The following is a 25,684-nucleotide window of genomic DNA, read 5'->3' on the forward strand; positions in this document are numbered from 1 at the left end:
AGACAGGTGTGAGAGTGTTGGCTTCATGATCACCCAGAGAGCCATTTGCTGTGACTGGATTTTCCTGGGGCAAGGGTCTGTTTTGGATTGGAGCATGAATGCTACAAAAGAATCACCATCCCTATGGTGTGACTGCATTTACTAATAGGACCTTTGGAAGGTTTACTGAATACTTAAGGTTTGGACTCATTTGTGAGTAAGGTCTTTAAAAATCCTATTTAGATGAGTTCAATTGAAATGAGATGGGCCTTATAGGCAAAGGATCTCAGACCACAAAACAGGAGAAATTTGAGACAGAGAGAGAGAGAAAGAGAGAGATTGTCATGTGACTGAGACAGCAATGAAGACCAACCCACAAGTTTGATTATTGGAATCACTGGGAATATCCATCAAAGGGCTGCCCCAAGCCTGGCTCATGGACAGGGCAGCTGAAGGGGCAGGGCTGCTCCTGGGCAGGATTTTCCTTTTCCCATGAAGAGGCTCTTGGTGTCACCCATACTGACCCAGTTTTCTCATTTATTAAGGAGGTCTGCAAGACCTTTCCAGAACTCTGATCTTGGTGTGGTCAGAGCAAGGATCAGTATTGCCCACCAGAGGGGTCCAGTCCCACACCATGTCTGAGAAGGTGCTGCTTAGTGCTCATTCTTCACCTGGTAGACAAGAAGTGTCTACTTGGTGTATGCACTTCCTTAGGTATGTAGCTTCATACACTAACAAAGCAGACAATAGTCCTTGCCTTCTGGGTTGCTTTGGAGTGGGGGCCACAGGCAATGGGACAAAGCATTTTCAGCAGGGGGTACACTCAGCAAGCAGGTGTGACAACCTCACAATCTCCCCAAGATATGACTGTGACTTCTGTGGCAGGGGTGGGCCTGGCAGATGCCTTGAAATGAAAAGGTGACTACACTTCGGGTGAGGGTGGGGGTCTCTCCTCTCCATACCCCAGTGTGGTGGGTGGCAGGGTATGGCTGGGAAGGGTCTGGGCCCACACATCCTATGACTCCTGGAAGGCTGAACCAGAGGATTTCCCCCTCCCTTGGAAAGGAGTAATAAGCTGAGTACAGGGTCCTGTGTCACTGTCTGCAGAGGACAGCAGGGGGCTCAGTTTGTGAAAGATCCCTCCCATACCTCTGCCCCCTCAAAGGCCCCAGGACCACAAACAGTACTCATGCAGACCCCCAAAAGGAGGTAGTGAGCAGCCTACTTCAAATCTGCCATGGATGTCAGTCCGGTGTGCCTCGGCAGGGATGGCTGCATCCCTGTCATGGGGAGGCCAGTGTCAGGAAGGGGAGATACAATGACACACTGCAGATGATCAGGCAGCTCATCAGCCAAGGCTACTGGGTGGGGGCTGTGAGGGCCTGGGGCAGAAGGATGGGCCCTGACACCTCATTATTCCCATAGTGATGAAGCTTCTACTATGTGCCATACAAGGTTATGAACAAACCGGTCAGAACTTTGTGAGTACTTATGGACTTTTTGTTCAGTGGAAGGGCCCCAGGGTGCATTGTGGAGGGAAAGAATAGGGTCTGTGTGATTCCCACCTGCTTTGAGCACCCTCTGCTCCCAGCTGTGCACCTTGATGAACTAGTACTCTGAGGATTTCCTGCAGCTTCCATACTTTCCCTGAATCAAGCTGCTGATGCCCATACACAGGTATCTGCCTGGCTCTGCTCTGGAACACAGTGCCATGGTTCTGCTTGGACAGATGGGGCACTGAGGCAGACCCAGAGGGTGAGGGGGCCTTGGAGTGGGGGCACATAAGCTTGTGTGTAGGTGTCGGGATTACACCACTAAAGCCAGAACTAGCAGAGGTTGCCCTCGGGCTGGGATCAAAGAAAAGCCCCAGACATGCGACCTGGGTGCCTATAGTCTGGGAACATGTTTATAAGCTGAATCTTCCACTAGAGGTAATGGAATTTCTCTGTATTGGGAAGACACTTGGAGTCATTCATGGTGGGGAAACTGCCATTTGTCCAGCTCATTTTTCATCACCATGGCAGTAAATGCCTCCAGTGTGACTTATAGCACCTGTTCCACCGTGTGTGGCAGAAACAGGGGCAGCTCCATGGCCTGAGTCAGTGCCATCACCACCTGAACTGCCAGCTGCCAGGTTGCACTAGAGCCTGCACTGGAAATAGAGTCTCACACATTATGTGCTCTGGAGCTAGCTCCTGAGCTGAAGGTGGCTCTAATGCCACCACAAATGCCAGCCACAGATATAGGGCCCAGCCTCTATCCCAGGTTTGACCATCCTACCTCATCAGCAGGAGCAACTGTTCAAGAGCTGGAGGCAGCTACATCACAATCAGGAGCACGAATTCCAGGGCTGGAAGCAAGTCCAGCTCCACCTACCTTGCTGCTGGTACACGTAACTGTACCTCCCACTAGAGGTTCAGCCTGCTCCCTCAGCAGCAAAAACACTGGCTTTAGAGCTTGAAGATGCCTTAGTACCACCTCCATTGCTACCTATGGAGGTAGTGCCTGTGCCCCCTCTGGAGGAAAACCCGGGTCCATCCTTAGGTTTAACACCTGCTGCGAGCCTGGTGACAGCCACATCACCATCGGTGTCAGCACTTACTGTGCAGGAGGTGGTTCCATCGCTACACTCAGTGCCATCTGCAAAGGTCACTGCAGTGCCAATTCTGGAGCTAGTCAGGTATGTCACCTTCAGGTGCAACGCCCTCAAGAGGGAGGGAAGTGTGGCACCAGCACCATAGCCTCAGACAGAACTCAGATTAGCACCAGGGCAGGCTGCCTTGGCAAGAGATTTCAGGAATGATCTGTGTGAAGAATGGCTGACCTCCTGGCTTTCTCTCCTGAGCTGGTGGCAGAGCAGTCGACACTGATGGATGTGGTGAGCCCAGGCTCAGCAGGGTGGAGCTCGGATGACTTTCCTCCTAGGATCTGCCACCCAAGCCTTTCCATCCCTGATTCAGAACCTTATGATCTGGGCTAAGTCCCTGGTCCACTGCCAGCATTGTAACCTGGGCGAGCTTATTGAACCCAAGCACACACTTGCCCCTCTAGAGAGTAGATTTAGGACACTGGCTGTACCTGCCACATGCCCTGCTGTAATGATAACCTTGATATGAGGGACTGTGGGATCTGAGATAGATGAGTGTGGCTGGCTGCACTCCACTCATCCCCAGGGGCTATTTGAGAAGGTGGTGCTCTGTCACTCTCTGGGCTCCATCTGGTCCTACCATGACAAGAAGGGCAAGGAACAAATGGCACCCACCATCCATGCCATCGTCACCAAGATCTACCTAGTAACAAAGGATGTCATTGCCACCTGCCCTGGGAACCACAGAATAAAGGCCACAGCCAGGGCCAGGGTGGTGATGCACTAGACCGACATGCCCAGGGTGCACTCAGGGGCCCTCTAGAGTACTAGAGACCTTCTGTGCTCTTGTTATCTCTCAACCTCCAGGCCCTGCCTGACCTGTAGCACAGCCCTTCATATCCTCACATCCCATCCAGGCTCCTCAGATTGTATGGGGTCCCTCTCCTGGGACATGGTGTGACCACAGGGACTCCCTGGGAGTCTCTCATCCAAGGGGGGAGATGTCAGCTGAGGGGGCTGAAGATGATGCAGGGGGCACTCAGACCATACCTCATGGTTCATTCTTCCTCCCTCTCCAGGAGGGCTTAGTCTTCAAGAACTTCTCATTCTATGTCATCCTCTCTGCTGAAAATCACGACTGGCCAGGAGAAATGGGAGGATATTTCTATGTGGACAGGCCTCTCTGTATAGAATGCCAGGCAGTACCAGTGATGCCGTGGAAGGCTGGGCACTGCCCCACAGGGAGCCTGGGAGGCAGTGGCTCCAGAGGAGGGGCTGGGTGGGCTGGGGCTCCAGGTTCTCCACATGACCTGAGGTCAGCTGTTCTTCCTCAATACTGATCCCTGCTCAGTCACAGAGTTGAGATAATGGGAGCATGTCCAATGTGTTTTTCAGCAACACACCCTGTCCAGTTGAAATCTACACGCGTTAATACCAGCTGCTCATGAAATAGGAGTAGAGGTCTCCGCTGTTCCCATGTGAGAGCTCAGCACCCAAGCCCATGATGCACTGCAGTGCTCAGAGCTGCCCATTTTCAGCAACACCCACCAGGCAGTCCTGGTCCCAGGCAGCACAGCAAAGTGGGTGGGCTCCTAGAACCTCACACACACCCCACCTTTCTCCTCCTTTCTTGCCCTCCCCCAGAGACAGTTTCTACCTATTTCAGATGCCATCTGAGAATTTCTGAAATGAGAATATCTCCTCACAGGGCAGTGAACTGATCATCCAGGCAAAGAGGAAGCTGGTGAGGTTCAGGGATTAGGAGGTGGGCTTGTTAGTTTTTGCCTGGGAGTTTCTTTGCAAACATCCTGTCTGGTCTATTATAGATGAAGGTGAAGAGGGAATTGTTTCATTCATGGGCAGGTGACGGGGCAGTTGTAGGGTCAAAGGCCATTGTTCTCAGATGTGATAGAGGTGGCTGGAATGTTCCAGAAGATGATGAACTGGCAGGATGAGAAGTCTCCATCCACATGGCCATCTCAGAACTGTACCTCATTACCAATGATATGTGTCAAAGAGAGCTATGGGAAGTGTTTGGGAGACAGGAAACCACAGTAGGTCCCTCCTGACTGAAAGTAGAAGCTTCCACATAAAAGGTGAAGAAAAATTGAATGCCCAGTCCTTCAGGGACATGTGGTCACAGCCATGACATCTCAGGTTGGGGTGTATCTGCATACAGAATATCCTGAGTAGACCCCAGGGAAGGGACATCTTTGATATGGACTTTGGCAGCCTTTGGGGGTTGTCCACTCCTGTAGGCTGAGCATGCAGAATCTACTCAATTAGGCCTCCAAGGACACCCCCATCCTCAAGCTCCATTGCTGGGATGACATGAGACCCCACACATGCACACTCAGAGGTAGGGAGAACAAGTTTCCGGTTAGTGGTGGTGGGCTCTGGGGAGGTGTCAATGAAGATGAGGCCTCTACCCAGAGGGTGCAGCCTGTCCTCTGACACCCCGATTGAATCCTTACTTTGGCCTGTGTGTCTTCCCACAGAATGGTAGCATGACTATCCAGTGTTGCCACAATTTTGGCAAGGTGGTGGGGTAGAAGGGAGAAAAGGAATGTGGTTGAGCATTCCATTGACTCCAAGTGGGAAAGCAGGATGGCCAGAGCATCTGTGCAACTAGCCTACACCACTGTGGACTCTGGACTCCCAATAAGGGGCCAGATCTTTGTCCTCATGGCAGCAGATTTCCACCTGTCCACTTGTCCAGGTGTCCAAGAGCCCAGGGACAATGGGAAGGGTGGAGGTCCTCAGTGATCTCAATCTGCTCAATCCTGGCAGGAGGGGGCTCCTGAGTTTTCCAACTTGGATATGAACCCCAAAAGATCCCAGAAGCAGCAGCAATGGCAGGGAAGGTTGAATGTGGCTAATGCTCAGGGCCAGGGAGGGTCCAATTCAGGATGGGGCCATCCTCAAACTCATCCTTCCTGGGCCTCACCCTAGGGAGCCTACCTTAAATGTCCACTCCTGGAACCTTTAGGGACATGAAGTCTGGGAATCCTCAGTGACCAGTGGCAACAAGTCAGTGCAAGGGTCTGGAAGAGATGAGGCAGGATGGATTGGGTGGGGTGGAGGACAAACTTAAGATTGAAGAAAAGCTGGTGCTGGGAGGTGACTGCAAGGGAGTTTAGGGGATTTTGAGGCTGTGAGGTTTACTTAGGAGTGAGTGCTGAGTGCCTGCGTGTGTCCCAGGTTGCACTGGGTGGTCATAGGTGTTTGAGATGGTGGGGTATTCAGGGCAGGGTCTTGGGGGCACCTGTGTACCTGTGCTCAGCTCCACCCACCCAATGCCATAGGGCGTCCAAAGCACTATTCCATGGCTGATGACATTCCTCACTCAATTTTTGATGGTGGACTCTGCTATACAGGAGTTTCTGGATGTAAGTGAGCCTGGGGTCCGTGGCAGCCTGGGAAAGGGACCCTGAGGCTTGGAGAGGAGAGGCTGCCCCATGTCTTGAGTGCTCAGCAGTGGGTACACTCACTGTGTCTCACGAGAGCTGGGAAACCATGGCTTTCTCACAGAAGTGTAAGTGCAGGGTGGTCCATGGGGCATCTCTCCACTGTCATCCATGGCTGGGCTGGGTGTGCTTTGGGGCTTCACTCGTGGTTGTGACTTCTTGCTCCCACAAGCCTGCCTGAGTCTATTCCTGGTCTGACCTTCAGTGATGCCACACAAAAAGGGCTCAGGGGCAATGTACAAAGCAATGGCTATGGGCCCCCTTTTAATGGAGGTACACTCTATGTCTTCCAGGGAATGATGATCAATTTTGCCAAAAGAGGGTGGTGAACAGGTATCATCATCAGTTCAGGGGCATGACTGGGAGGTGGGGGATGGAAAGCAGAGATCCTCCTGACAGGACATCAGGGCTCCACCCAACTTCCTCTCAGCAGAGAGTCAGTTCCCCATCCAGGGCCAGCAAGGGCAGGCTGTCCGGGGCTCAGGGAAGCCTCAGGCTCATCATGGGCTTGGGGAGCTTGGCAGTTTAGTGCTGTGATCCAAGCTCCACTCCCAACAAGCCATATGGTTGGGAGAGTCACCCCGTCCCTGGACCTTTTTCCTCCTCTGTGAAATGGGGTGATGCTATATGATCTCTAAGGCAGTCAGGGCCAACTGGGTACTATGGTGGGCCAAGAACTTAGCAGTGTGCAGTGTTAGCAGGCAGGGTTTTGGATGCATCCCACGGGAGGCCTCCAATCAAAGCTGACCACCTGTCCAGCTCTCTTGCCCCTAATTTTGTATCCCTCCCATTCCAGTGTCCTGCACCAGTGTGGCCCTGAGCTCAGCAGCGGGAATGCAGCTCATTCTCCTCACATGCATGTGGCCATCTCCTCAAGCTCATAGCTGGAAATCCACCAGAACCATGTCCCAGTGCCCCAAGAAGTCCAGGAAATGAAGAGCCCCCCTCTTCTCCCTGTCAGCCCTTGCTCTCCTCACCCACATCCTGTGCTTGTTGGGTGCTCTCCATGTCCACAAGAGGTCAAGAACTGTTGACTCTTACAGTCCCTGTAGAATGAAATGGAACTCATAGAGCGGCACAGGGTGCCCTGAGGATCCAGGCCTTGGGCTGATCTTCTGTCCCCCACCATTGGGGCAGTTGACCTCTTCATTATCTCAGAGCTTTTTAAAAGTCACATCACCATTGGGGGGAAATTCCTTTTCCTTCTCCATCAAAACCAGTGCCAAGCGGATCAGCCACAAGTGCCACAACTCTTGACTGCACCTCAAACAGAGCATGGATGACTGCTGCTTTGTCTGGGTTAGCCTGGCCAAGGACAGTGGCAACAAGGTCGTGAGCATCCTGGTGAGCAAGGCATGCAGCCACTCCAGGGTCCCTTGGTGATTCAGGCAGTAAACACCTGAGCAATGCCATGAACCATCCCTGCCAGGCTGGAGCAGGTTTCCCAGTGGTTAGAAAGGTCAGATAGCTACATTCAGAGGCAGGAAGAGCATGTGTTTGATGTCTGTAAGGGCTCAGGATGGTGGCCAGAGCCAGGATCCAGGAGGCATGTGCTTGGCATATCAAGGAGAGGATAGGAAGCCAGAGCTGAAACAGTGGTAGTCAGGGGTCAGGTAGGTCAGAGAGATGTTGGGAGCTGGGTCCCATCTGTAGCTGCTGGATGAAGCTTGACTTTCTTAGAAGGGAGATGGGGCCTCTGGAGGGTCAGAGCAGAGCTGGTACAATAGAAGACTTTGTCATCAAGGTGGACATTAAGCTGATGCATGGAGACAACAGCCAGGGAGGGACCACTGCCATGATCCAGAGGGGAGAATGGGTTCTGCCCCAGGATGCTGTCTGTGAAGGCATGAGCAGGGCCCAGATCCTGGATGGATGTGAAGATGGGACCAGCCCTGCCCCACAGCAGAGAGGCTGCAGGGCTTCCACGGTGCACAGCTGCCTGGGCTGCACTCTTCCTGTGGCCAGGAACTGTGGTGCTTGTATTAAGCTGTCACTGATTGACCATTGACCTAAGCCTTGTCTGCACCTGGGCACTTGTAGTAAACCCCTGCTGTACTATAGGCCCTGCTGACCATACATCCTGGAGTCCAGGGCATCCTGCTGGGCCATAGGGTGTCATCCAGCCTCCTCTCAGTCATGTGGGCTTGGAAAGGACATTGTGTGCTCTGCCTGGGTGTTCACTGCTATCCAGAGGTGTCCTGGAGGGGCAGGGGCATTACAGGGGCCCTCCCCAAGGTCAAGCCTTCTCGTGATTGGGAGGGAAATGGGACAGAGAGAGACCCCAATGTCAGTCCACAGCCCCTCTGCTGCATTATGCCATTGTCTCTGGTGCCCAGGGAGCTCAAAGCAATTGTTCGGTCTGAGGACCCAGGAGACAAGTTTCAGCCCACAGGGCGGGATAACACCCTGAAGACAGAGGTGCAGGTTCTTGCAGGCGATGGAGTGCGGAATGATTGGATACATTTGCTCATTTCATGGAGTCTCTCCGGGGATCAAGAGAAGACAGGCAGGCCCCTGTAGACCCAGTCCTGTGCAGTGGTGGCTGCGCTGTTGGGAGCCGGTTCCAGGATGCATGTTCTGAGGCTTTCCATTTTTTCCCTCTATTTTTTTTTTCAATTTTTAATTATCATTTCCTTAAAACATAAAGAAATCACACAAAATATTAAAAAACATAAGTTAACAGATACCCTATCCCCATTCCCTTCCCACCCCACCCCCACTCCTTCCTCATCAGTATCCCCTTTCCTCAGAAAGGCACATTCATTGCATTTGGGGTATACACCCTGGAGCACTGCCAGGCCCCATGGTCCATAACTTACACTGTGGTTCCTACTCTCCCCCAGGCCATCCAGTGGTTTATTATAGGATAAAAAATGTCCTGCATCTGTCCCTTCAATATATGTCAGGATGACACCAAGACCAGAAACTGCTCCCACGTAACACTTTTCTTCTCACTCCTGCCCTCAGTAACTGACATGGCCACTGTCTCCACAACAATGATTAAACCCTGCGGTGGGGTGGGAATAGGATGAGGTCAGGTCCTAGATGTGTGGGGGACTGTGACCAAGGGAGGAGGAAGGCCAGGACTCACCACGTGGCTGGCCCAGGAGACTCGGCCAGGGATTGGCAGGTGGAGCATGAAGGCTCGGTGGGGGGGTGGACATGGTGCGGTAGGGGGATAAGCAAAGAAGGAGCAGACACATGCGCTGCCAGGTGCCCAAAGACAGGGAGCTGAGAGAGTAGCGGGAGCCGATGGAGCAGAGGGAGCAGATGGAGCAGAGGGAGCAGAGCAAAAGTGCTGGATAAGAAAGAGGGTGTTGGGCCTGCAGTCACCTGGGTGGTCCTGGCTAATCAGTCTAGCAGTACTGAGGCCTGAAGGTGGCCAAAGCAGGGGAAGGAGCCACGCGAGCCTCCACCAGGACGGCCGTGCTCCAGGGTGGCATGCTATCCTCAGGCCCGGGACCGAGCAATCGCTGGGCGCATGGCCTGTCCAGGAAGTGAGCCTGCAGGCCTGGCCAATTCCTGCTCAGCCCGTGCTTTCCTTCTGGTTCCTGGCATGCCCGCTGCCCAAGGGCCTGGGTCCCCGGGGGCAGTGGAGCACCAGGCTTGGTGGTCCGCAGGCACGGGGTCATGGGGCTGGAGTGGTGGAGGAGACAGCGGCGGTGAAGGGCAGTGGGAGGCATGGGACTCTGGGCATGGTGCCAGCACCGTGAACGACCAGCAGCAGCTGGCCACCCTTGGCTTTTGGGCGGGCCCCATCCTGTGTTTCAGCTTGGTCCAGCCCAGCATCTACTCCGTTGGTGAGGTGCTGGAGCCCATGCACGAGCCACTGCTGCAGAGATCCACCAACAGGTGAGGACCATTGATGATGCCATTGTCAACAGCCAGGAGAGGACAGTAAGGCGGTCTGTCCCAGACTCAAAAGAGGGCATTGTGGGTCACTTGGCCAGTGCCAAGTCCACACTGGTGCATGCATGCAAACCTGACTGGCCGGATAACCGCAACGAGTCTCCGGAAGTTCTGCCCTTCTTGATGACCGTGGCAAGCACCAGATGCTCCAGCTTGGAAACCTCTTCTGCCTATTTTGAATTCCTGCTGTACCATGCCGGGTGTCAATGAAGCAGGGAAAAGCACAAACCAGTACACATCCTTCAAGAGGCCAAAACCCAAGAAGCAAAACCCTTGCAGACTGCAATTGCTGTCAATATATAGTAGAATTCCATAAGACACGAACCAAAGGCATATTTTAGGCATGCATACCGTGGACCCTGGGGTGTTTATGTCCACTCCAGCTCTCAATCAAGACGGGGCTTAGAATCCACATGGCTGATGGAGGATTCTCCTGCTTGCAGGTGTTGCCACTATTGATTTCCTGCTATGGGGAGGACCATCTTCTCCACCCTCTTAGCTGACCTGGGCAAGGACAGCGGACCAGAGCGTGGGTGTGGCAACCGTGCTGAGGCTCAGGTCCCAGCTGGCACGGGGCCTGTCCAGAGATTCAAATCTCCTAAGCATGCACAAAACCCCAGTGCCAGACTCAGTTTCGGCCAAAGGGACAGAAGAGGCATGTGTAGGGAGGACCCACCTGAATCTGACTCCACCCCATGCAGGAGCACGTATTCCAAAGTAGGGCCCACCGGCCGGGCACCGAAGCCCAGAGACATCTGCCATCAGCATAGTCCTGGGCGACCCCGCAGTCCTCAGGAGCACCAGCGCCGGGGGCTGGATCGACTAGGCAGCTGCACCTCGGGGAGCAGGTGTATCTGCTTCAGTTTGGAAATCTTGACACTACACCTGTTGAATTGCCTGCTATGGTAGCTTGGAACATCAATCAAAATGGAAATCACCTGGTTGCATGGTGTGCCCTGGCAGAGCAAAATGTGCTGAAGAGGATGAGTTCCTTTTTATTCTTTTTTTTTTTTTTTCTTTCCAGACACCAATCGTTGTGACTCGCGTCAAATCCTAAACAACCCATACAACCCCTTTGGGCGGTCATTATGGCTGCTTCTGGTGTACCTCGTGCCCGGAACACGTGGGCCTGTAAGCCCCCTTGACCGCATAGCAGGTGAGCAGGAATGATTTAGACGGACAAGTCTCCCAAGCCAATATGTAAGCAGCTTCGTTTTGGGTCCCCCAAACCTGGAGAAAAGAAAAATGCTCATTCGTAGGGTACCGGAAAGAAGGGCTAGAGGAGAAAGGGCCGGCTCATTGCTGAGAGTCTTACGGGCCCTCAGGGGCCCCTCTCATCCCAGAAAGGACACCCAGAGACAGAGAGGTCATTGGCCAGGAAGAGGGAAGACTCTGAGCCTCTCTTCTCTGGGAGACAGGCCTCTCCAGGCCTGGCAGGGGGCCAAGGCAGAAGCCCTCAGGCCCCGGGTGGGAAAGGCCAGGGGTCCCATGGCAAAAGGTGGAGGTGACAGCGATGGCAGACAGCATGTCTGTGACCATTGCTGGGGGAGAGACTGCAGGGAAACGCTGGCCCTAGGGAGGCCCCCGCTGGATGAGGCCTCTGGGAGGGGACTGTGGTCAGCAAGGAAGGTCCCTCTGAAGAGAGACCTGGCAGCCTGGCCCAACCCAGCGTCTCGGCCTGGACCAGGGGAGCTCTCGGAGGGAGAGAGGGTCTCCCATCAGCCCCAGATCTGGCCCAGGGGTCCCCTCCCCCACAACCCCTTCGGCAAGGGGCCATGCCCCTCCCCCTGCCTTCCCAGCGGGCCCGCTGCCCTCCAGCAAGTGTGAGGGAGGAACATTTCTTATCCAACAGTGGCCCCTAGCGGTGGTAGTTTTGGCTCTGACTTGCGGCCACCCAGCCGCTTTCCGGTTCCTGGAGCTGCTTCCCTCTCTTTCCTTTTCATCATCCATAGACGAGAAAGCAACTGTCCAGGAACAATAGCAGAGGTTCTATTCTAGCCCGGCCCCCACACAGCAGGCTCCCCCCACGTCAGTGACCCCTTTCCACCGGGGGCCTCTTCGTGGCTTTCAGTGGGTACATTTTGGAATCCCGCTCCCCGCACTGCACGAGTTTTCCCGGCAGTCGACTCGCTCCTGGAAGTGCACTCAGTGGGTTTTGGCAGGACGCATAATGGCCGCATCTGTCCAGGCATTACCACGGGGGACAACTCCCGAGTGGAGAAAACGCCCCCCCCACGACTGTCTCCCTGCTCCCCACCTTCGCCACCTCGAGCCAGCGGCAATCCCCCTCCCCGGCCCCCAGAGCGCGCCCCCTTCTGTGGTCTGCATTCTGCAGAGCGAAGAGGCAGGGCGGGCGGGGTCGGGGAGTATCTGCCAGGGGCGGGGGAGGCGCGCCCCCGAGCCGGGGCGGGGGCGCCGGCGATATGGACCCGGCGCAGCAGACGGCCAGAGGGACGGATGGCAAGGCAGCGGGGTAGGGAGGCGTGAGGCGCACAGCGCGGGCTGCACCCCCACGCCCGCGGGGCGCCCTGAGAAGAGTGGGCGGGATGGGGCGGAGGCAGCGGGTGGAGCGAGAGTGGGCTTAGATCCCACAGGGCTGTGGGGGGCGGGTCTCCCGCTGGCAGGTGTCGGCATCATCGCTTCCTCCTGTGGGGGGGACCATCTTCTCCTCCCTCTTAGCTGACCTGGGCAAGGACAGCGGACCAGAGCGTGGGTGTTGCAACCGTGCTGAGCTCAGGTCCCAGCTGGCATGGGGCCTGTCCAGAGATTCAAGGCTCCTGAGCGTGCACAAAACCCCAGTGCCAGACTCAGCTTCGGCCAAAGGGACAGAAGAGGCGTGTGTAGGGAGGAGCCACCTGAATCTGACTCTACCCCATGCAGGAGCACGTATCCCAAAGTAGGGCCCACTGGCCGGGCACTGAAGCCCAGAGCCACCCGCCATCGGCATAGTCCTGGGCATCCCCGCAGCCCTCAGGAGCCACAGCGCCAGGGGCTTGATGACCAGGCAGCTGCGCCTTGGCGAGCAGGTGTATCTGTTTCAGTTTGGAAATCTTGACAGTACAGCTGTTGAATTGCCTGCTATGGTAGCTTGTAATGACAATCAATAGGGAAATCACCTGGTTGCATGGTGTGCCCTGGCAGAGCAAAATGTGCTGAAGAGGATGAGTTCCTTTTTTTCCTTTTTTTTTTTTTCGAGACGCTGATCTTTATGACTCGCGTCAAACCCGAAACAACCCATATGACCGTTTTGGACGGTCACGATGGCTGCTTCTGGTGTACCTCGTGCCCGGAACACGTGGGCCTGTAAGCCCCCTTGACCACAAAGCAGGTGAGCAGGAATGATGTCCACGGACAAGTCTCACAAACCAATATGTAAGCAACTTCGTTTTGGGTCCCCTGAACCCGGAGAAAAGAAAAATGCTCATTCGTAGGGTAACGGAAAGGAGGGCAAGAGGAGAAAGGGCTGGCTCATTGCTGATAGTCCTACGGGCCGTCAGGGGCCCCTCTCGTCCCAGAGAGGACACTGAGAGACAGAGAGGTCATTGGCCAGGAAGAGGGAAGACTCTGAGCCTCTCCTCCCTGGGAGACAGGCCTCTCCAGGCCTGGCAGGGAGCCAAGGCAGAAGCCCTCAGGCCCTGGGTGGGAAAGGCAAGGCCGGGTGTCCCGTGGCGAAAGGTGGAGGTGACAGCGATGGCAGACAGCAAGTCTGTGACCATTGCCAGGGGGCGGGGGGGAGACCTGCAGGGCAACGCCAGCCCTAGGTAGGCCCCCGCTGGACGAGGCCTGCGGGAGGGGACTTTGGTGGGCGAGGAAACCCCCTCTGAAGAGGGAGCTGGCAGCCTGGCCCAAGCCAGCCTCTCGGCCTGGACCAGGGGAGCTCTTGGAGGGAGAGAGGGTCTCCCATCAGCCCCAGATCTGGCCCAGGGCTCCCCTCCCCCACAGCCCCTTCAGCAAGGGGCCCTGCCCCTCCCCCTGCCTTCCCAGCCGGCCCGCTGCCCTCCAGCAAGGGTGAGGGAGGAACATTTCTTATCCAACAGTGGCCCCTAGTGGTGGTAGTTTTGGCTCTGACTTGCGGCCACCCAGCCGCTTTCCCGCTCCGGGAGCTGTTCCCCCGTCTCTTTCCTTTTCATCATCCATAGGCGAGAAAGCAACTGTCTGGGACACAATAGCAGAGGTTCTCTTCTGGCCTGGCCCCCACCCAGCAGGCTTCCCCCCACGTCAGCGACCCCTTTCCACCCCGTGGCCTCTTCGTGGCTTTCGGTGGGTACGTTTTGGAACCCCTGCCCCCCCGCAGAGCATGAGTTTTCCCGGCAGTCGACATGCTCCCGGAAGTGCACTCGGTGGGTTTCGGCAGGACGCATCATGGCCACATCTGGCCCGGCACTGCCACGGGGGACAACTCCCGAGTGGAGAAAACGCCCCCTCCTCACGACTGTCGACTGTCTCCCCACTCCCCGCCTTCCGCACCTCGCGTTTCCATCTCTCCATACCCTCTCCAATATTTAGTTTTCCAACTTTAAGAGTAGCTGGTGTAATAGGTGTGAAATAATATCTCATGTAGTTCTGATTTGCATTTCCCTAATTGCTAATGAAAAACATTTTTTTCATGTGTTTCTCCACCATTTGTATTTCTTCTTTGGACAATTTTCTTTTCAAGTTTTTTGCCCACTTTTTAATTGGGAAGTTTGTCTTTTTACTCTTGAGTTGTATAATTTCTTTGTATATCTTGGCTATTAAACCCTTACTGGATATGTGATTTGTTTTTAAAGTGACAGATTAGGATCTTTAATTCTTAAATCTACTCTTCCTTATGGCAATAAAGGAAAAGAGAAACATTCTTGACTCACACGTTGTAGGATCTGTTTTTCTAAATTACTCCTAAAGTTTAAGAGAGGAGGATAACCAACAACCTTTTAAATACAAAACTGGGCAACAACAGCCCAGCAGGTTATTTTTTGCTTCTACATTAGTGGACTGGGGTTTTAAATTCATATGATCCAACAGCCTCTAAGGAATGTTTAAGCAGACATTTTAATTGAGCTTTCAATTGCCCACACTAATTTTGTTAAGCAGATATTAATCAAACATCAATGATTATAAGACAAAAATTTAATGACAATTTGTTACTGGGTATATAATAATCCATTGGTCTAAATAGTTTACATGGGATTATATAGAAATTTAAAACAGAAGCAGATGTAAATGTTACATATTATCATCATCAGATTCATCTTCTTCCTTTAAAGATTCCTTGACATATTTCTCTGCTTCTTCCCTTATATCTTTTGGAATAATTTCATGTCTTCCTTTTAAAAATAGAAAAATAAAGGATATTACCAAGCTAGTGGTAAAAACAGCTGTTTCCCCAGTGATTTTAATTTTATCACATTTGCCCACTAATAAACATTTCACAAATGCAAAACAAGGACACTCTACTAGAACATCCCAAATGAGGAAATCAGCTTTGCTTCAAAGCTGTAATCCCATTTGCTGTGTGTTCTTCTGTGTCCACTTGCATTCTTGTGATTGGCACTGGGAATCTGTGTCTCTTTTTGTTGTGTCATCATGCTGCATCAGCTCTCCGTGTGTGCTGTGTCACTCCTGGGCAGGCTGTGCTTTTTTTTCATGTGGGGAAGCTTTCCTTAGGGGGTGCACTCCTTGCACATGGCACTTCCCTACATGGGGAATACCCCTGCATGGCACAGCACTCCTTGAATGTGGCAGCACTGTGTGTGGGCCAGCTCACCACATGTGTCAGGATGCCCTGGGTTTGGACACTGGAGCACCCATATGGTAGGTGAACACCCTATCAGTTGAGCCAAATCTGCTTCCCTTGGTTCCTTTAAAGTCCAAAAGTGAGAGTCCTCCAACTTTGTTCCTTTTTCAAGCCATTTTTTATCTATTCAGGGATCCTTTCCCTTCCAAACAAATGTGATAATTGGTTTTTTCATCTCTGCAAAAAAAAAAAAAAAAGAGTGACAGGACTTTTGTGGGAAACAAATGCATGTTGTTTCCATGGAGGCAGGTTGCTTCCATGACCACTGAGTCAAACTGTCCCTTATGATTATTGGTGCGGATCACAATCATGGCTGGGTAAAGCACACATGCAGGCAGAACAATAACATATAGAACAGAACGACCTGAGTAACAAGATTTATGAGTATAGTTACTGATTTTTATAATAATAGTTCCAGTAAAGTTTGTTGGTGTTCATCAATCACTAGTTAATATAGAATGAGGTAAGGGTAATAGGTAACTTGATTTTGTGCTGAATGTCACGTATGTTAGGGGTATATATACTAGCCCCTCGACTCAATAAAGTTGTCTGATGAGCTTGAGAAATCAATGCTCTCAGATCCCCTGAACCCAATCTTTCTTTGTCTTTCATTCCCAATACCCTCGGGTCACTGACTCTGACAGGTGGCACCCAAACGTGGGGCCCGAGGCAGAGGATTCATCAAGACACAGCAGAGTAGAATCTTCCACCTCTGGATTGGGAACACAGAAAGCTGAAAAGCATTTTTTAAGGTAAGGAGCATCAAAATTAATTAACCCGGGTAGATTGCTGCTTCTTATTATTAAGTTTTGCTTTCCGCTAGCATCAGGGTATGGGTAATCAACCAGGATGCTTGGAAGAATATTCACAGGTTTTGAAAACACTGTTACACAGTATAGGCATCACAGTTAAGACTGCAGATTTGTTAGAATTGTTTGCTTTGGTTCAAAAGCATTGTTATTCGAGTGTTGTTGGGGGGGGAGAGGGGGGTGGGGGGTGGGGTTGAATGGGACCTCACATATATATTTTTAATGTAATATTATTACAAAGTCAATAAAAAATAAAAAAATTAAAAAAAAAAAAAAAAGCATTGTTATTGGTTTCAACCACCAGGAAAGAATTTGATGAATGTTAAGCTGTGGAGGCAAGTAATGAAAGCATTGCAGAGAGCATATACCTGTATCAGTCTGGGCCTTAGGACAGCATATTGCTGCTGCATTAGATCCTTTGCAGTCTGACGAAGAAGAAGAGATTGTTCTTTTCTTAAGGGAGGAAATGGCTATGAATGATACAGGTAAAGACAGGAATTTGGAGGAGGATCAGGAAGAAGAGAAGTTATTTGAAGTTAAAGACATTAATCCATTCTTAACTAAATCCATGTCAGAACTAAATATTTCTAAGGCAAACATATATCCTAATTTGACTCATGAGGGTCCTTCTGCACCTCCAGAACCTGGAAAAGTACCTATGGACTTTTGTCTACAGACCTGCCTTACGTTCGTAGCAGCTTTAAGCCAAATCCTGTGCCTGTTACTCCATTAATGAGATGTCTTTTACTGGGATCTAGTCAAGGTGAGCCTCTGGCTCTGCAAGCTGTAGCAGCTTTTCCTGTAAGTATTCAACAAATTCCTCCTGATGCTCAACACCCACAAGGGGGTATCAAGTTTCATCCTGAGCCAAAAACTTTTAAACTATTGAAAGATTTAAAATGGGCAAAGATACTAAATAATGTCCTTGTTAGTGAAATTAGGCTTGTAAGAAAACTCTCTGTTAAAGTTTTAACTAAAATAAGGAAACTATTCTGGCAACAACTGTGCAACCCCCCTGCTGTCTACATGACAATGTAGCTGGGGGCTAGTGGGGGTTAATAGAGTTAAGCCACTGAAAAAAGAGAAAAACATGACAACATTGGTGTTCTGTTTTATTTCCATGCTAATTCTAATTGGCTTATTTAACCAAGATAATAAAATTAGTACAAAATTTTTATCAAGGTTTAAAAAGGAATTTTCAGTTTTAAATCAATAGTTTACTCCTGAACTTCAAGTCTCAGTATAGTCTTACAGAGTAATAATTTAAAAAAATGTGTGTTAACGGGCTGTCTAAACTGCTAAATTAGAGTTTTAACTACATTTATGCTGCTCAAGTTATCTTAACTGATTGCTGATAACGAATAAAAATGTTTCCAAGCACAAGCTTGCATGTTACAGGCAACATGGATTCCAGAAGAAATCTTAAGAAGTGTTATTTCAAATGTGATATAATGGAGAGCTTAAAAGCAGCTATACCAAGGAAGTAAGAATTATGAGTTAATTGTAAACCGTATGTTTCTGTTACTGTGTTGTGATTGTTCTGTGTTTGTTCATTCAATGTCAGTGTATATTTTGATACCTCCAGATGGTAATATAAATTAATAAAAATTTATAAAAGAGCTCTATTCAAATGGCCAAAAATTAAATAAGCGCTTACATTAATACATAAGTTTAAATGTTAATAAGATCTCTACAATGATAAAAATTGTGAGTCTTGATTAACAAAATTACTATAAGTCTTTTTATAAAAAGTTGTTCTTGCCTAGATTGAAATGAATAGCTTATTTTTCTTCACAGGATAATATGAAGGATGTAAAACTTAAATGAATATTAAAAAGGTTAAAAGTTTGTGAGAATGCTAATTGAAATTTAATAAGTTTTTGCAAAAAAGTGTGTTTTGCCCTAAAGTAGAATAGCTAATTTTCATAAACTCTTGGAACTTAAATGCATGTGGCAAGTTATAGAAAGTATTGTGGTAACTTTAAGTAAAAAAAAAAAAGTGTTCTGTAAAAGTAAAATTTGTCTTAAAATAATATAATTATAGTCTATATGGTTATAAATAATTATAAAAAGTCTTATGAAGCATTGTTTAAAGTGTTTAAGTGGCTAATTCCAAAAGGTTATTATTAAACAAACCTGAATTAATAATAATAATAATAAAAGGTAATTTTATAACAGAAAAGCTTGGCTGCAGCCAGCCTCCTTTGACAACTTGCTTCTAGGAAACTGTTTCTGATATTGCATGCTATTAAGTATTTAAAGTAAAGAAAAGTTTATTATTTTAACAAGCTTGTTAAGTGTTGACGGTATTATGTTATAAGAAATTTGCTTGATAACTTCGTATATGGGCTATATGAAATGTGTTTTTATTATTAAGGAAACAGGAAATGATTTTGTCCTAAGATAAAATGATTGGTTATTAAGAAAGAGTAAAATATGGAACAAAACCTGAGTGAATACTGAAAGTGCAGAAGGTTTGTAAAAAAGAAATTTTTATAATTAAAGTTAAAATTTGATGGGTCTATCTATAAAATTTTAAAAGCTTTAATATCAAGTAGTATACTAATGCAAAGTTAAAATTTTGTTCTTTCTTAAAGCTTCTCAAATCATTAATCTGTTTTGGTAAAAGTTTTTATCCTCAATAATCAGTATACAAAGAAAGTCTGTTTTATCAAAATAACTTCATGTGCTTTAACCTCATCATTTCCTCAGTGTTCCAAGAAGGAAAAGTTTTATCTCTTTTAAAGGAACATAATGTTCAAAACTGCTTTCTCAAAATCAAATCCTGAAAAGTAGACTTTTATTCCAAACTAATTATAAAAGATTTGTTCTGGGAAACGGACTTTGGCCCAGTGGTTAGGGCGACCGTCTACCATATGGGAGGTCTGCGGTTCAAACCCCGGGCCTCCTTGACCAGTGTGGAGCTGGCCATGCGCAGTGCTGATGCACGCAAGGAGTGCCGTGCCATGCAAGGGTGTCCCCCGCGTGGGGGAGCCCCATGCGCAAGGAGTGCGCCAGTGAGGAGAGCCGCCCAGCATGAAAAGAAAGAGCAGCCTGCCCAGGAATGGCACCGCCCACACTTCCCGTGCCGCTGACGACAACAGAAGCGGACAAAGAAACAAGACGCAGCAAATAGACACCAAGAACAGACAACCGGGGGAGGGGGGAATTAAATAAATAAATAAATCTTTAAAAAAAAAAAAAAAAAAGATTTGTTCTTTTACCTTGAAAGAAAAATTATAAGTTGAGTAAAAGGTGTTTTAAAGTGTTATAAAATTAACAAGTTTTTTCTTTCCTTTAATCCTCTGTTAATTAAAGTTGTATGAGTAAAAGATTTCTATAAATGCTTAAAAGTGTATAAAGTTACCAATATTTCAGCATAATATTAAAAAGAAAAGTACAATGTGATTAATTATGGCTTTAATTATTATAAAAGAGTGTGTGTCACAGAAACAACCTTTTATCATAGATTAAAGTAACAACACTATAGTATGCAGCAATCCCAAACACTGCTAGTTGCAAAAGTTAATGTCCAACTGTGTTGCTATCACTTTGTTTTAAAACTTGCTAAGACTTTCTTTAGTGTCTTCTTAGACAGATCAAGCCAGCTGCATTCCTCTATCTGTAAAAAACCCAACAATAAACTTTTGCAGTGCTTTTCAGGGCTATGTGCTAGCCCAACTATCTTGTACAGTATTTACTATAGTAATAGTAATAAAAAAGCAGCATACGTTACTTCTCAAAAAGAGCAAGCTTGGCAGACTCCATTCATGTCTGCTCAGCATACTGAACTTGCTGCCATCATTAAGGTGTTAACAATATTTAAGAAACCTTTGAATATTGTCTCTGATTCTGAATATGTATGCCTTACTGTTAAACATATTGAAATGGCTCATATCTTTGTTACTGATGAAGTATCTCAACTTTTTGCTGATTTGCAACATCTCATTAGATTAAGACAACATCCTATTTACATTACACATATACGTTCTCATACCTCTTTGCCTGGTCCTATGACAGCAAGTAATGCTCGAGCTGATTTATTAGTGGGGTGTTTACAAAGTGCTCATGATTACCATGCTTTAACTCACATTAATGCTAAAGGCCTGCAAAATAAATATCAAAAGTTAACAAGACTACAAGTGCAGGAAATTTTTTGTACTTGTCCTACCTGTGGACCACTAACAGCAGTGCCTTTTCAGGCTGGAACTAATCCCAGAGGCCTGACTCCTAATCAATTATGGGAGATGGATGTTACTCACATTCCATCCTTTGGTAAACTACAATATGTTCATGTTTGTATTGACACTTACTCTCATTTCATGTGGGCTACTGCTCAAAGTGGGGAACGGTTTCATCATGTTCATTCACATCTCTGGTCTGCTTTTGCTGTAATGGGACACCCTCTAAAGATTAAGACTGATAATGGACCCTCTTACGTTAGTAAATCCTTTGCTTCCTTTTGTGGGAAATATGCTATTGAACATGTTACCGGCATTCCCCATAATCCTACAGGTCAAGCTATTGTTGAAAGATGCCATCATACTCTCAAAACTATGCTTTTAAAACAAAGGGGGAGATGATGGTATGCTATCACCTAAAGATCAATTGGCTAAAGCTTTATTTACCTTAAATTTTCTTAACATTTATGATTCTATGACACCGGCTGAATGTCATTTTGAACATTCTCAAAAATCCACAGAAATAGCAAAATCTGAGAATCAACCAATATTTTGGAAAGACATTTTGAGTAATGAATGGAAGAAAGGCAGGGTTAAAGTATGGGGGCGAGGTTATGCTCATCATTTTAGAAAATGGAGAAGAAATCTGGCTTCTGGCAAAAGGGATTAAACCTAGGACTGAAGAAGTGGAGTCTTCTACACATATGGATCCTACTGATAGTGAGTGAAACCAGCAATGGTAATGGTAATTACACATATTGGGTTTATATCCCTAATCCCCCATTACTTCGAGTGTTAACCTGGAAAGATCCTTCTTTTCCTGTCTATTTAAATAAAACTCATATATTTCCTGGACCCGTGGATGATAGACTACCACTTAAGCCATGAGAAGAAGGACAAAGGATTTATAATCTCCTTCTTCCATTTGATTTCTGACCTCTTTGCATTGGCAATCACCTACCATGTATGGCTGTGAAAAATAGAACTATGATCAATTTTAGCTATAATAATACTAAAACTTTGGTAACTTTATTCCCATCCTATCAATACCAGGAATATAAGTATCCAAGTTATAGTTGTCCTAAGAGGAATGCTGGTGATATGCAAAGATGGTATGAATGCCATATGGGAAGAGAATCTGTTGTTTTTAATGATTCCTATGGAATAGTTTGGGAAAGTGCCCCTATGGGGAATCCCAACAAATATAAGGGCAGATTTATTTGGTATGGTATAAATAGCATGGGACAACAAATTAGTAATATGCAGCATCCCTTTCATGAATCCCTTGATTTGGATGAGAAAATAATTTTTACTAAAAATAATAGTAATTGGAAAAATATAGGGAAATGGGTTCCTTTTCCATGGTGCAAGAGCAATGGAGTTCATGATCAAAAACAAATATGGAAAGTCTTCTTAGGAGTGGCATCTACTTCTGAATGGAAAGGTAATAAAAGTATGGATGGACAATATTTACATTTGGATCAAATTCATCATTTTCAATCATGTGTCGGAGATCCATATATGTTTGTGGTAGAGAAGGCTACCATAACTGAAAATGCTTTGTTCTATAAGGATGGCGCTTTGTATACTTGCTTGTCTGAGAATATTTTACAGAATGGAGATATTATCACCATGGCTTGCCGAAGACGAGGAGTGTGGATCCTGGTGAAAATGAATCGGATGTGGCAGTCATCTCCTGAGAGTCATCTTCTTTTCCATCTGGCTCAAGGACTATTGAAATGATCTAAGAGATTTTTGGGACTTCTCATAGCTGGCATTCTTGGCCTCACTGGTGTCATCACTGCCGCTGCCACTGCTGCTGTTGCATTGCATGAGACAGTGCAAATACAGCAATACGTGCATGATTGGCACAAGAATGCAAGTGACTTATGGCATAGTCAGGAGCACATTGATGAAGGACTTAATGACAGAGTTAGTGATTTGGAATCTGCTGTTTTACACTTAGGAGACCATGTTTATAATTTGAATTTGTTAAGAGGATTGAAATGTGATTGGAATGAAAGTAATTTTTGTATTACTCCTTTGGATTATAACATTTCTATGTTTCAATGGAATAAGATCAGAAATCATTTGTTAGGACACAAAGGAAATATGTCATTAAAAATTGAGGAATTGCAGAAAATGATTTTAGAAATGTCTCATAATCAGATATACGTAGATAATGATAAGGACATCTTTAATGATTTGATTTCACATTTAAATAAGTTTAATCCTGTTGATTGGTGGAAATCTCAACATTTCTTATCTGCCTTAGGAATAGGGATATGTGTATTAATCCTGTTGCTCATGGTTGTCACTTGCCTGGGTAAAGGTGTTTGCCAGAGATTGCACCGTGTGGACACCATGGGACAAGCTAATAACTTAGTACTACAATAGTACCCCATAGTCAGTGAGCTTGGCTGGTAGTCAATGATGGGTAAGACCCCCTGGGGGGCAACCTAAGACAGGCACAGTCACCCTGACTAAAACAAAAAGGGGTAAATGTGGGAAACAAACGCATGTTGTTTCCATGCAGGCAGGTTGCTTCCAAGACCACTGAGTCAAACTGTCCCTTATGATTATTGGTGCGGATCACAATCTTGGCTGGGAAAGCACACCTGCAGGCAGAACAATAACATATAGAACAGAACGACCTGAGTAACAAGATTTATGTGTATAGTTACTGATTTTTATAATAATAGTTCCAGTAAAGTTTGTTGGTGTTCATCAATCACTAGTTAATATAGAATGAGGTAAGGGTAATAGGTAACTTGATTTTGTGCTGAATGTCACGTATGTTAGGGGTATATATACTAGCCCCTCGACTCAATAAAGTTGTCTGATGAGCTTGAGAAATCAATGCTCTCAGATCCCCTGAACCCAATCTTTCTTTGTCTTTCATTCCCGATACCTTCGGGTCACCGACTCTGACAGACTTTCATTGGGATTGCATTGAATATGTAAATCTCTTTGGGTAGAATTGACATCTTTATGATATTTAGCCTTCCAGTCCAGGAACAAAGGTTGTCCATTTATTTAAGCCTTCTTTGGTTGCTTTTTGCAATGAGTTGGAGTTTTCTGAATATGGGCCCTTTATATCTTTGCTTAATTTTACTCCTAAGTATTTTATTTTAGTTACTATTATAAATGGATTTTTTTCCTGATTTCCTTCTCAGATTACACACCAGTAATGTATAGAAGCACTATTCATTTTTGCACATTAATCTTGTATCCTGCCACTTTGCTGAACTTGTCTATTAGGTCTAGTATCTTTGTTATGGATTCTTCAGGAGATTCTAGGTATACAATCATATCCTCAGTGAAGAGTGGAAGTTTTACTTCTTCCTTTCTTATTTGGATGCCTTTTATTTCTTTGTCTAGCCTAATTGTTCTAGCTTGACTTTCTAGTACAATATTGAATAACAATAGTGACAGTGGGCATCCTTGTCTTGTTCCTGATCTCAGCAGGAAAGCTTTCTACTCCTGTGATCAGCTCACAATAGGAAGCATCTGCAACATCTACAATAAGGTAACATTTACAATAACAGGAAGAAATTGCAACATCATCTGTAATAACAGGAAGCAACAAATAGGTAAGCCAGTTTCCCACAACATTCTACCTTTCACCATTGAGTACCATGCTAGCTGTAGGGTTTTCTTATACGCATTTTACCATTTTGGGAAAGCTTCCTTGTATTCTTATCTTTTGGGTGTTTTTATCAAGAAAAGGTGCTGTATTTTGACAAATGCCTTTACTGCATCAGTCAAGAAGATCATGTGATTTTTCCTCTTCAATTTATCAATGTGGTTTATTACACTAATTGATTTTCTTGTCTTGAATCACCCTGGCATACCTGGGATAAAACTGACTTGATTGTGGTGATAATTTTCTTAATGTGATTTTTTATTTGGTTTGCAAGTATTTTGTTGAAGACTTTTTGCATTTATATTCATTAGAGATATTGGACTGTAATTTTCGTTTTTGTGGTATCTTTATCTGTTTTTGATATTCGGGTGATGTTGGCTTCATAGAATCAGTTTGGTAGCATTCTTTCCTGTTCAATTCTTTTGGAAAATCTTGAGCAAGTTTGGTATTAGATCATCTTTGAATGACTGGAAGAATTCACCTATGAAGCCATCTGAACCTGAACTTTTCATCTTTGGGAGGTTTTGGGGTTTTTTTAAAGATCTATTATTTATTTCCCACCCCTCCCCCCAGTTGTCTGCTCTCTGTGCCCATTCACTGTGTATTCTTCTATGTCTGCTTGTAGTCTTGTCAGCAGCACCAGGAATATGAGTCTCTTTTTCTTACATCATCTTGTTGTGTCAGCTCTCCATGTGTGTGATACCACTCCTGGGCAGGCTGTATTTTTCTGTACAGGTGGCTCTCCTTATGATATGCACTCCTTGTGTGTGGAGCTCCCCTATGCTGGGGACACCCCTGCATGGCACAGCACTCCTTGTGCACATCAGCACTGCATGTGGGCCAGCTCACCACATGGGTCAGGAGGCCCTGGGTTTGAACCCAGGTAGGCAGATGCTGTATCAGTTGAGCCAAATCTGCTTCCCTTTGGGAGGTTTTTGATGACCGTTTCAATCTTTTTACTTGTGATTGATTTTTTGAGATCTCCTATTTCCTGTTGAGTCAGTGGAGGTCAGGGGTTCTTATCATTTTTTGTTCCACGGACCCCTTTGCCAGTCAGGTGAAAACCACGAAAGCTTTCTCAGAATGTAGCAGCAGAGTTTTTGACACTTAACATTGGCATGTCTTTAAATTAAAATTTAGGATTATTCAAAATTCCTTCAAGCTTATAGACCTCCTGTAATATTCCCATGGACCCTGGTGTCGAACCCTTCTTCAGAACCCCTAGTATAAGTTTGTGTGTTTTCTAGGAATTTGTCCATCTCATCTACATTGTCTAGTTTTTTGCACACGGTAGTTATAGCATCCTTTTTGGACCTCTCATTTCTGCAGG

At 47.0% G+C, this 25,684-nt stretch overlaps 1 protein-coding gene across 3 annotated transcripts in view; it reads left to right on the top strand.

Annotated features, from left to right (window-relative positions):
* The window catches only part of LOC131277072 (leucine-rich repeat and calponin homology domain-containing protein 1-like), a 112,420-nt gene extending 88,833 nt beyond the window's left edge, over nt 1–23,587 (top strand). For 2 of the 3 annotated variants that reach the window (XR_011647827.1, XR_011647826.1), the window contains 2 exons: nt 16,363–16,470; nt 17,169–23,587. The gene's annotated coding sequence lies outside the window, so the exon portion shown is untranslated. Of the gene's footprint in view, nt 1–9,804; nt 11,099–16,362; nt 16,471–17,168 lie in introns of those variants that run through there. The other variant, XR_011647828.1, reaches the window with a different exon arrangement.
* The last annotated feature ends 2,097 nt before the right edge of the window (nt 23,588–25,684 follow it).

The sequence above is a fragment of the Dasypus novemcinctus genome, chromosome 31 (assembly GCF_030445035.2).
Source record: "Dasypus novemcinctus isolate mDasNov1 chromosome 31, mDasNov1.1.hap2, whole genome shotgun sequence".
NCBI classification, from domain to species: Eukaryota; Metazoa; Chordata; class Mammalia; order Cingulata; family Dasypodidae; genus Dasypus; species Dasypus novemcinctus.